The following is a 12,143-nucleotide window of genomic DNA, read 5'->3' on the forward strand; positions in this document are numbered from 1 at the left end:
CTTTGCTATCTCTGAGGAGGTCTCCATTTAATTATTTGGAAAATCTGTGTCATTATTTGTGTGCTTCTGTCATTAAGGTTCTCACCGTTTTGGCTTGTATAATACGTATTAAACATATTTAATATGTATTAAACAAGATTCGATCTCAAGACCCTGAGATCATGACCTGAGCTGAAATCAAGAGTTGAAATGTTCATAGTATACTGGGAGTTTTCCATTATACTGAAATGGAAATGCTTTCTATTACACTAAATATAGGACAGAATATATTTTACTTTCGAGTAGCGATCTGATTTCCAAGATTCTACTAAATTACATGCATGCTAATGCTTAGCTTCTGTTGATTACTACCATTACTCCTACCCTGCTACCTGTTTATCATTTAAGATGCAAATTGTCGCCTCCCCTGGGCAATGTTCCCTATGATTCCCAGGCAGAAAGACGGTTCCTTCTTCTATATTTCAAGGGATGTTTTAAATGTATTTTATCACAGGTGTTTTTGTTTATATGTCTTTCTTTCATTTAAACTATAAATTGCAAGATAGCTAGTGGCCTACCTTACTGATGTTTGTATATCCTGTATTCATAGATCATAGAAGATGTCTCAGCAAATGTTTGACTGAACATATATCATTTATAGACATCTTCAGCTGACATATATATATATGTGTATATATATATGTATATATATATATATATATGTTGTTCTGAGAAGACTCATACTCACTCTAGTTGGTCAGACAACAGAGGGTTAATATATCAAACAAGAGGACTTAAAATTTTAGGAGGAAGAGCATTGTGTATTGCTAAGCACCAAGTGGACTGTAAGTTTGAGCTATCAACCAAGTGGTCTATCCCTTTCAGTGTAGTATTTTCTAGGTCCTTTGCCTAGGTGATCCATTTAGTTTCTGCATTTTCCTTATGAGAGCTATGTCACTTTTTATGAGATGCAGTGGAGTTAGTGGAGAGTGTCCAGAAAGAAATGTATATATAGTGAGTATTGTGTTTGATATAAATCTCAGGTCCAAACCAGTCTAGTAAATTTCTGGGTATTTGGTATCAGTGGAATAGTTGACTTGGGAACCAACATATATGGAGTGGTAAAGGAGGCAGTGCACTGGGTGAACTTTCCTGAGATTTTTCATTTTAGTACAGCCTGGATGTAGCTGACAAGGATGGGATAAGTCTGGCCGGTAGAGCAAGTGATATGGAGATTAGAACACAGATTCTATTTTAAATGGAATTATATATGACAGGTTGTCAGATAGCCATTTGCTTAATGCAAATAATAATTTAGGGTAAGTACATAGGAAATAATGCTACAGAGATTTAACCTACTTAATTTTATTTTAGGCACATTCTAGAAATAGAGAAACAGTAAAATTTTGTGCTGAGGTTGAAAGTTTTCGTTTTTAGTATTAGTTTAGGAGAAAGGGGAAGCAAAAAGGAAATATATAGCCTTTAACATTGTAATAAAAGTCTCAAGATGATAAAAATAGTGCATTCTCTGGTTTAACTTTGAAAACTCTATATAATGTCTATTTGTTTCTTAAAAGCCTATTCATTAAGCAGTGAGAGGAAAAATTGATATTTTAAATGTTGATTTGTTCTGGTTATTTAACATATAATAGCTCTTGGGGCTTCATTGATCATTTCCTTTTTTTTTTTTTCTTCCCGTTTTTTATTCCTACCATTTGAAGTTGATAATCATTTAAAGGTTTCTGGTCCTGTCTGCATGAGGAGCAAGTAGAGAGTTCCTTGCTCAGTAGAGATTCTGATAATACAGTCAAGGCTAGGGTAGCTAGGATTATGAAAGTGGTGTCCACATAGCAGGGTTCAGGAGGAAGAAGGCACACATTTGATAACATGAAACAGAGCTTTGAGAGTTAATCTGGCATTGCTTTCTCATCTCCCAAAAAAGCCAAGGTTATTTGTTTTGTTTTTGGTTTTTTTTTTTTTTTTTGAAACACAAACATAGTTTGATCCATATACCAAGTTTAGAAGATTAGCCTTGGAAACCAATATTGTGTTTTCTCTCTTCCCTTCAGGACAGAGTATATTCCATTTGGGACCACCTCAACTACCTTCCCAGGCAGCTCCAGGTCTTCATACGCTGTCAGTTTACTTTCTGCTATGAAAAGGATCTTTCCTTGAATGTTCATATTCTACCTTGAGAAGGCGATCTATATATATATATACATAAACATAGGATGGATTAAGCAGCTGTAAATAAATATGACATAGTAGAAGAGTGGTTTGTGGGAGTTTTACTATATATACACATATATAATATTTTCCAGTCTGGTTTCAGACCCCGGCATGGCTTGGAGACAGCGTTGGTGTGTATGAAGGATCTTCCTCGAATGAAGGATTTGGGACAACTTTCCATGATGATTATATTAGAGCCTCAGCTGCTTTCGTGTTGGTCATGAGGTGATGCTGAACCGAATGCTTGAACTAGCAGCAGTGGCTGGGATTGCATTGGAGTGGTTCCGTTCATTCCTTCCGGGTAGGTACCAGCTAGTGACGGGTGAAAATGGACATTGAGGGTCTTCCTGTGTGGAACCGCGTGGTCGTCACTCACTCCCCCGTTCATGTTTCGTGGGTTTGAGAAGACAACTAGACACCTGAAGGCCAGGCAGTGTGATTTGAATGACTGTGTCGAAGGTTATGAGGGTGATTCCCAGATGGATGTCGCTCACATACGTGATTTCTGTTTTGTCAGTGTGACAGTGCAGACTAGCCTTGAAACCGAGAAGTGTGACTTGTTGGAAAGGGAAAATTCAGGCGGCCCTGGTGTGCTTTCTAATTCCTCTGTCTGAGTTACAGTTTGTGTAAACTGTGGCCATATTTTGACTACCAATTTATCTATACATGCAAATCCTATTGCCATGTCAGATAGAAATGTTTTATTTTCCTTTTCGTTATGTATCTGAGCCTTCTTCCCTGTGAACATTGACTGCATCTCCATGATCTTTCTTGCTGAAGTTGTAGTCTGCTTGTTCACCCTTTTGCTCCGGGCTCTTTTAAGAGGAGTAGCCTGACTACATCAATAATTATTCTCAAGGATGATGGCTGATTTTTCCCAGTAAATGTTTTGCTTTATCTTCACTGAGAGAACTTCATTATTCTAACCCTGTTTTACTAAGAATCAAATTGAGTTGTACTTTTAAGGAGTTTTGCAGCATAACTTCTGTCTTTCTTTCTTTAAACTACTTAGGTATTTTAAGTTTTTACAGAGAATATGCTAGACTTTCTTTAATTTTGAACATGTTCTTTAGAAACTTGGTGCCTTTTCTTCGCTATTATTTATTTATGAAATGTTATTTCAGTCATTTTCCTTTAGGGTAATGAAAAGCTTGCTGAGTGTTGAACATGGAGGAAGTTTATTAGGCCTAATAGTAGAATACAGGTAAAGAACTGAAAAGAAACACAGATGTATGTGTCTGTAAATATCATTAGAACTGTCTGTTGAATGTCGTTTTGGCAAAAGGGCAGGAAGCTAACATTTATGTGGTAACTGATCACTGTCAGGCACCGAGCCAAGAAGTTTCTATTTTTTAGTTCATTTAATCCGCACAGTAACATTGAGAAGTAGGTGCTGTTTCTTCATTTTACAGGTGAGGAAATTGGTGCTGAGAGAAGTTAGGTGTTTTGCCCAACTTCACACAGGCATAAGTGCAAGATCTGGTATTTGAGTTGGGGTCTTGCAGATTCCGAAGCTCAGTCTTCCCATCACAGTCAGAACTTAAGCCACAGGCAAATGTCAGACTTGAAGTGGGGGTCCCAAAGGGAAGGAAAAGAGAAGAAGAAGGAGGAAAAGGATGCCTGTCAGAAGGCATGAGCAAACCAAGGAGGAAATGAAAGACAGAAATGTATTAGCATCGTGATTGTTTTAAAAATTTCTAGAGTTTTCTTAAAACTCGGTTTAATGAGCCAGGTGATGAACAATTTTAGGATTCTCAAAGTTTTGCCACCTAACGGGATAAAATAGGTTGAGAATTTTGGATTTTATCTTTTTGAGCATTTGTCCATTCTCTGTTTTGAAAATGAAGTGGTGGTACCCCACATTGGATCCTTGAAAACTCTAAAGCTCTGTGCAGGGTCAATCAGGTAGCAATTATATGAGAAAAGAGCGACTGAAGACCCATTCTAGGTGTTCAGTGTTTATAAAAGCTTTTTTTTTTGTTTATTTGTTTATCCTTTTATTGTGTCTATAAAACTTTGCTATATGGAACCTCAGCTTACCATTACCTGTAATGTAGAAGAACATGGTGCTTAAGGCTGAAGATGTGAATTTTTGTTGTCTGCTTACTAGTAATATATATGGATTTCAGTAAATACTTGTTTTCATCTCTAAATGAAATTTAAATCAATATGATCAGTTTTTCTTTTCGTATTGACAGGCAGCTTGCTCCCACCCTCACACAATAGACTTATTTCAGGCCTAGCCAGAGAGAACGTTGTTTCTGTGTGTATAAACTGACGTTTGGCAATAGAAAAGTACTGTACCATATATTAAAGCTGTTATTGTTATCCTAATGTGATATACTGTTATTAATTATGTTAATGGTACCTTATGAAACACCCCCCAAAGGAGGTAAAGCTCTTTAACTGTAATGATTTTCAATTTCAATGATATGTTTTGTCTACTAGCAGCTCATGAAGTAACAGTCATAATTGAATTCAGCACCTTAAGATTTCCTGACTTAGCTTAAGTGAAATATTGATTTCATGGAATTAGGTGGCAGGTGCATCGAGGAACTATTTCCTGAAAGCTTTAAGTGGCTATATAAAACCTCAAGAATATTAATTCAGGTTAAATGAGTGGGTTGGAATCGTGCTTACTTCAGATGTTTGCCAAATGGCCAGAAGCCATGATATGTCAAGTTTTGTTTTTTGAAGTATTGAGAAATGAAGGAAGCCACAAAAATATTTCCTTTATTGTTGCATCAACATAGAGATAGTTCTCTGTAGTTCTGACAACTGCTTAATCAGTTACCCTTTAGTTAGTCGATTAAATAGGGGTTTAGTTGAAAATAATTTTTCTTGAATTATTATCATGGCTCACCAGTTCTCTTCCTTTCCACTCTGATTCCATTTACATAATTTTCTCCCTTTTCGTTACTGGAGTTGTTGTCTGGAGGGTCTCTGTGTGCCTGGCTGGAACACTGATATTGATGTAAAATAATGTACAGGAAACCTTTTGTCTAAAGATACATTTCTCCCCATGGGTCATCAAAATGCGCATTTTGTCCTAAGGAAGATGTTTCTTTCTATAAAACAGAGGTAACACATATATAACGTATTACTAGCATTACTTTTTGAATTTATTAATATATGTGTGTGTATAATTTTATAGTTTTCCAAAACCATTAGCCTGAAACAAGTGTTTATTCTCTTTACATTTGCATTGATCTTAGGCATTCTTATCTTTATCTTACCGGTTTTTTTCCTGTATGGAAGAGTATTAATGTGGCTTGTAGGAGACATAACCATTCCACAATCCCCGCTCCTAACCTATCCCTCTCATGAATTATATTTTCCTGAGGGTGAAATTAAAACAAGAACTAGGTGTATTAAATTTCTTGTTGGCCTACTGCCAGACTCTTAGATGTAATTTTAAGTGTCAAATACTAAGTTTGGAGAAGGGAAGGATGCTTTAGATTCACCAGGCTTTGTATTTATTCTTCCTTTCTCAGGGCATATTGTTTCCATGAGACCTTGCCTAGAAGGTAGGCCCTTTGTAAAACTTGTTTTTACTTTATAATTTAATCTGAATTTTGTGGATGTATTTCATGCCCTTCCAAGTAACTGTGATGTTTGAATTTCACAAAAAATTCTGTTCTATAGCAGAAAGCTATGCTGACTAAATATCTTTCAATGGTAATACTTCTAATTAAAGCCGATAACTATCCCTGAACATATTGCCTTAAGAGTACATGTGGACAGAGAAAGAGGAAGAGGAGGAAGGAGGAGAAAACACAACTCCGTTAAACTGACATTTAACTGTGGCTTGAATGCCGGTCTTAACAGTAGTGGTTGGTGTAGTTAATTTTAGACATTTCCTTTATCAAACATTTAAAGGTAAAAATTTCCCCATAGCCAGCAAAACTCTGAGCTGAATTCCTTTGACATTCTGCTGATCAAGGAATTTCCAATGAGTAGTACCAGATTGTTCTGCAGAGAAGTAGGAGCATGAATCAGAAATGGACAAGGAAACTGTTCTTATTCTTTCTGAACCATAAAAAGCCATTGAAAATGATAAATGTTTATTGCACATGTAATGTGTTCGTTGCATTTTATATTGAGGAAGATATGTACATGATTGAAAACTTACATATGAAAAGTCTTACCATTGGGAAGAAAATTAGAAAAATTCAGATCCAACATTTGAATTCAGATCCAACATTTCACAGTTCAAAGAGTGCAAAGGAAAAAATTGACATAATTGACAACAGAGATTTTTGTGCCTGCATATCAAAATATATTAAATGACAATAGAGAAAATATTTTTAGTTAATATGCTAGAGGTGTTAGTTATATAAAGAGATCATTAAAACAGTTAAGAAAATAAATGATGACCTTAGAGTATGATGCTCAAAGGACATGAGCAAAGGAGCTCCAATGTATAAAACTAAGGATTAAGCAAGTAGCATGTGATCCTACTAATAATCATAAAAGTGCAAAGTAAAGTAACCATTGGAGATTTTTCTTAGTTTACCTAATAAATTAATCATTTCATGCACTTGACCCTGACTCCAAATGATGCTTCCTGTTATATATTACCAATGAGAATGTAAACCAAAATAACTCATTTGGAAAGCCAACTGGCATTATTTGCAAAAGGTCATATGTCCTGAATTAATAATGCCACTTTTGCAAGCCTATCTTAAAATATTCCAGAATATAAGAAGAAAATATATGTGCTAAGATATTCATATTAATGCTATTTCTGTTATAAAGTGCATAATGTAAATGTTCACCAGTGGTATCAGTGCTTTTCAAACTTGGCCACAGATCCGAATCATTTGGAAAGATGCAAGAAAATGCATGATGTCTGGACCCCACCCAGAGATTTTTACTTAATAAGTTTGGAGTTTCCTAAAGATTTACATTTTAAAAATCCTAATGTATAGATCGATTGAAAATCATGGACTTGAAACAAGTTGATAGGCTATTTTTAACTATTTGATATATTTCTGATGGCTTTAGGTATAACATTAAAAATATAATTCAACACTTAGGTAAATTATAACTTTTTGAAGCACACCAAAAAAATAGGCTAGAAGAAAATTTATAAAATGCTCAGAGTTGTTTTAAGGAGTTCAAGATTCTGAATGGTTTTCCCCATCTTTTCATCCATTGACAGAGAGTGATGTTCTTGTATTACCTTTTAAAAGAAAACTGTGTTTAAAAGAAAGATTCCTACTGGCAAGATCCTATAGGTAATTTCCTATTTATAGATTATTTCTACCTATGAATACAGGGATTTATTCTGACTTCTAAAATAATCATATCCTGAGGTTAGAGTTACACCTCATTATTATAATGAAATCCTTCGCAGGATTCCCTTTTCCTTTTTGTCATCTCAGAAATATTTTCTCGTGTACTTTTCTGCCTGTTGGAATTTAATAAGCTCAAGTCAGTCATTTTTTCTCTTCTTTTACTGCTCTACATCTGTGCCTATCAGTTTTCACCTTTCTAAATACCATTCTCCATGCTGATGGTTCCCCAGTGTTTATCTCTAACCCCAGCATTAACTCTGTGATGCGTGTATGTATCTGCATTTTGGATGCATACCTTTAAATTAGTAAGTCCAGAACTACATTCATCCTATTTTTTTCCAAACCGATCTCTTCTATATTAACTGTCTTAACTAATTATACCACTATATGCCCCCAGCCACCAAAGCAAATTCCTTCTCTTCCCTTATCTCACACATCTAGTTAGTTTTTATGTCTTACTGATCCCCCCAACACACCATATTTCTTCTCATGCAGTTCTTGACTCTTTCTTCATGTCTGTAGCCTTCCATCCTTGCTCTGTTGAGGTTCTTGTCATCTTCCCTGCTGTCCAGTACTGCAGGCCCTAATCCATCTGTCTTCTAGGCCTGTCTCATTCCAGATCTATACCCATGCTAACAGAGGGACAAGGACATCTTTGTCTTTATAATTTTCTGGCGCTCTTTTTCATCTCTTGCATGAAGACTAAGCTCCTGGCCATGGGATGTAGACATGTGCATGGCATGGTGCATATTTTCCTTCTGGAAAGCGATCCCACCCCTACCTTCCCTCCCCCTCACTCTCTGAAAATACCTCATAAATAATCATGTTTCTGTGCACCACATTCAGTTCTGTCCATCTGTGCCTTGTTCATGCTGTTCCCTCTACCTGGAATGACCTCTTCACTTCCATTGTGGATAGATTAACAAAAATTTAGAGATTAATGCTATCCACCATTGTCTGGGGTGGGGAAAATAGTTACTCTCGAGGGAAGGTAATTTGGAAGAAACCATCAACATTTTTTAAAAATCACCCTTCTGATCTAAAAATTCTTTCAGGACTCTGTTCTGGAGAAATAGGCATACACATTTTCTTCATCTGTTTGGGAATCTATAACAGAATACCACAGATTGGCTGGCTTATAAACAACAGAAATTTGATTCTCAGTGTTCTGGAAGCTGCAGAGTCTAAGATCTAGGTGCCTACAGATTTGGAGTCAGGTGAGGGCTTGCTTTCTGGGGTGCTCTACCCTCTAGTGTAGATGTCCCACTACACATTGAGTCCTTATGTGGGACAGGGATGGAGAACTCTGGGGTCTCTTTTATAAGGGCACAAATCCCATTCATGAGGGCACCCTATTCATGACCTAATCACCTCCTAGAGGCCCCCACCTCCATTTACCATTACATTGGCAACTAGGTTTCAATATATGACTTTTGGGGTCGGGGACACAAACATTCAATCTATAGCTCATATATAGAGAGAAGTATATATCATATTATTTATTGCAGCATGATTTTAATGGGAAAAATTAGATACAACCTAAATGTTAATAAGGAAATACTTCAAAAATTATGACATATCTACTCTATAGGATATTAAAAGTACTACATGAATATTAAGAATATCCAATAATCTGTACAATAGTAAGAGCAAAAAATATTCTGTGGGAAAATGACCTGGTTGTGTCATTAAGCAAAAAAGCATGTACCGACTAGTGTGCACAAACTGGTGTCATTTGTGTTGAAAATAAATTAAAAACACCAAACCATAGATTCAGATGCAGGCATATTTGATTGCAAATAAGAAAAGCTCTGGAAGAGAACATGGCAGATCCTTGGTAGTCATTACTTCTGAAGTAGTAGGTACAGTTAGAGGAAGTTGAGAGGGACTCATGACTTTCAGTTCTGTGTAATGATGGACCTTTATACTTTCCATATAAATTCCGTGTATTTATTTGCTTGCCTAAAACTCTTCAAACAATAACATAAATGGACAAAGGGGAAGACTCTGATAGAATTAGAGAGAAGCCAAATTGTGGGTAAAAGAACAAAAGCAAGAGTGGTTTTCTGTTTTGAAAAGTAAAATACAATAAAATGCCATAGACCAATAACCCACGCCTGGACTTCACAGTTGTGGACATGTTGTTGCTTTGGATTGTTTTCAGATGAAATCTAGCAGGAAAAGCCGGAGTTTCATTGATTTCGTTCTTTCCTCAGAGGTAGTCTGTGTCGTAGATTTGCTATATACTATTGTAGCTCAGAATTAATATAGTTTTACTATAAATATATAGGTGAAAATATATATGTGTCTATTGCTATAATCTATTGGCGAATATTTAGTTTATGGACATTTTTCTTCTTAAGTAATGTCCCTTGGTGAATGTGCATGAGTTTTTCTAGGGTTTATCCCAAAAAGTGGAACTGCTGATCTGTAGCACATGCATACTTCTGTTTTGTTTTGTTTATCACTCGATATTGCCAGATGTCTTTCCAAATCGGCTGTGTCAATTTTTATTCTCACTCGAGTATTTTGTAGTTTCTATTTCTGGACATTGCCAGTACTTGGTATTGCCAAGCTTCAAATTTCGTTCTATTCTGTAAATTGTGAAATGTTACTTTATCAAGAGCCTCTGAATGTTTCATGAGTGTCCAAGCCTGGCAGGCCCCTGAGGGGACCACAAAGAACCCTAAGGAAGTTGGAGTCCTAAGTTGCTAGATGCCATCAAGCAATGTGGTGTCAGATGCACAGAATGAAATTCTGCCCTCATGGCACTGGCTGTAAAGCCTCAGGAATTTCAGAGGTGATCATGGACTGGAGAGGTCATGGGGAGTTTTTAGGAGGTGAAGGTGAGGGGACCTTGACAGATGAATAGGAAGAGAGGCGAACAGAAGGCATTGGAGATGAAGGAGGGGTAGGTAGACAGGCAGCATGGCTGGAATTAACAGGAAACCAAGAGTCAAGCCATTATTAGTTGTCCTTAAAACCATAGCCAGAAAGGGATTAGTAGAGCTTTAAAGCACACCTATTTTAAGCTCATCATTTTACAGATGAGAAGATTGAGGCCTAGAAAAAGGAGGTCATCTTGTATAAATCATTGAACCTATTTGACAAGTGTCAAAAGAAAACAAAAAAAACCCAAAAAAACAAAAAAAAAACAACAACAACCCCAAAACAGGGGATATTTTTGCTTATTTAACTTGGACCTCTGATGGATTGAACTTCAACTTGACTGGATAATGCAGGAGTTCAAATGATGGCATGTCCCCTTCCCCTTTTCTTTCCATGTTTTGCTCCTCTTTCCTCTGGTTAGCCTTATTCTTGGCAGGCTCTCCTTGTGGAGGCAGCCATAGACACCAGCTAATCATTTTTGTACCTTTACAACTTCTGTTTCTACTGAAAATAAGGTAGGCTATTTCTCTTTATTTCCATATCAGTTCCCCAAACTCCCGCCCTTTGACCATTTTGTTTAATCTGGCTAGCCTTCCTGGTGGGGAAATAGGACCGTTTCACTGATAACTAACCTGGAATCATATGACTGAAGAGGGAAAAGTCCCTAAGAGACAGGAATGCGTGGCAGGTGTCCGTAAGATGGCCAGTCTGGCCTGAGTGGTGTGTCGGATGTTTGACACACATGATTGGAGTCATCAGTTCAAATAGAATATAGCTGATGGTCATTGCAGGTGCCTTATGGCCACAAATGCCAGATTGCAACAACTGCCATAGCAGCGACCTAGTTCATCTCAACAAATGTGTTTTGAGCGCTTTGGGATTGCTTGCCGGATAATACAAAAATAAATAAATATGTGACTGTCCCCTAAAGAGTTCCCAAAATTGCAAGTGGTATGGGGCAGGAAAGTAAGAAGTATAAAATTTCTTAACTTTATTTTATTTTTCAGTGTAGAAGTATAAAAATATTTTATGAAACCATGAGGGATATGCAAAGTGTTGAGGTTATAATACAAAAGTGTCCTGGGCTCACAAAAGGTGTCACCATACAGGCCGGAGTTAAAAAGTTTTATTCTGAGCGGTGAATGGAGCAAGGAGCAGGATGGGTTTCCAGGCAGAAGGTTTCTTATGGACCGAACAGAGAGATGGGAAACCACGGAGGCATGTGATTTCCTGGGCTGGATCAGATTCTAGGAGAAGGGTCTGAGAGTGAGGCGTAATCTGAGTGTTGGAGAAGATGAGGAGGGAAACTTACACTGTAGGGGACTGTAATTTCAGCCTCAAAGTTTATGCTTCTGGAACCACTGATTTTAAAAAGTAAATAAATAAATAAAATCCAGCGTATGGCATGGTCTGGGGCATCAAAGCGGTGTTTTTGTTTGTGTTTTAAATAAGAACATTGCTTTGGCACCATTGGGTGGGCTGCATTGTAGCAGGGAGGTGTTGAAGGCAGGGTTGGGGCTCTAGGACTGTTCTCCTGTGAGGCAAATAATGTTTGAATTGGGATGTGAGGAAGGAAAAAGGTAAATTGAAAAATGAACTTTGTTGAGGCACCATGATTTGAAGAGTCTGAGAAATCCTTCAGTCCTGGGTGATGAGGGGGAGGATGGTTCCCATCACTGAGTGAGAGAAAAAGAGAAACAGGAGGAGATTCACCACTGGGAGGATGAGTAAGATGACCTTTATTTG

At 37.1% G+C, this 12,143-nt stretch overlaps 1 protein-coding gene across 5 annotated transcripts in view; it reads left to right on the forward strand.

Annotated features, from left to right (window-relative positions):
- The window catches only part of ASXL3 (ASXL transcriptional regulator 3), a 184,357-nt gene that overhangs the window by 46,833 nt on the left and 125,381 nt on the right, over positions 1-12,143 (forward strand). Inside the window, exons 2-3 of one of the 5 annotated variants that reach the window (XM_004752339.3) lie at positions 2,301-2,509; positions 5,703-5,735. The exons of 2 other annotated variants lie outside the window; for them this stretch is intronic. The gene's annotated coding sequence lies outside the window, so the exon portion shown is untranslated. The remainder of the gene's footprint in view (positions 1-2,300; positions 2,510-5,702; positions 5,736-12,143) is intronic. 2 more of the 5 variants (XM_013056001.2, XM_013056002.2) reach the window with 2 other exon arrangements.

The sequence above is a fragment of the Mustela putorius genome, unplaced genomic scaffold (assembly GCF_011764305.1).
Source record: "Mustela putorius furo isolate JIRA1106 unplaced genomic scaffold, ASM1176430v1.1 tig00003858_pilon_pilon_pilon, whole genome shotgun sequence".
Lineage (NCBI taxonomy): Eukaryota > Metazoa > Chordata > Mammalia > Carnivora > Mustelidae > Mustela > Mustela putorius.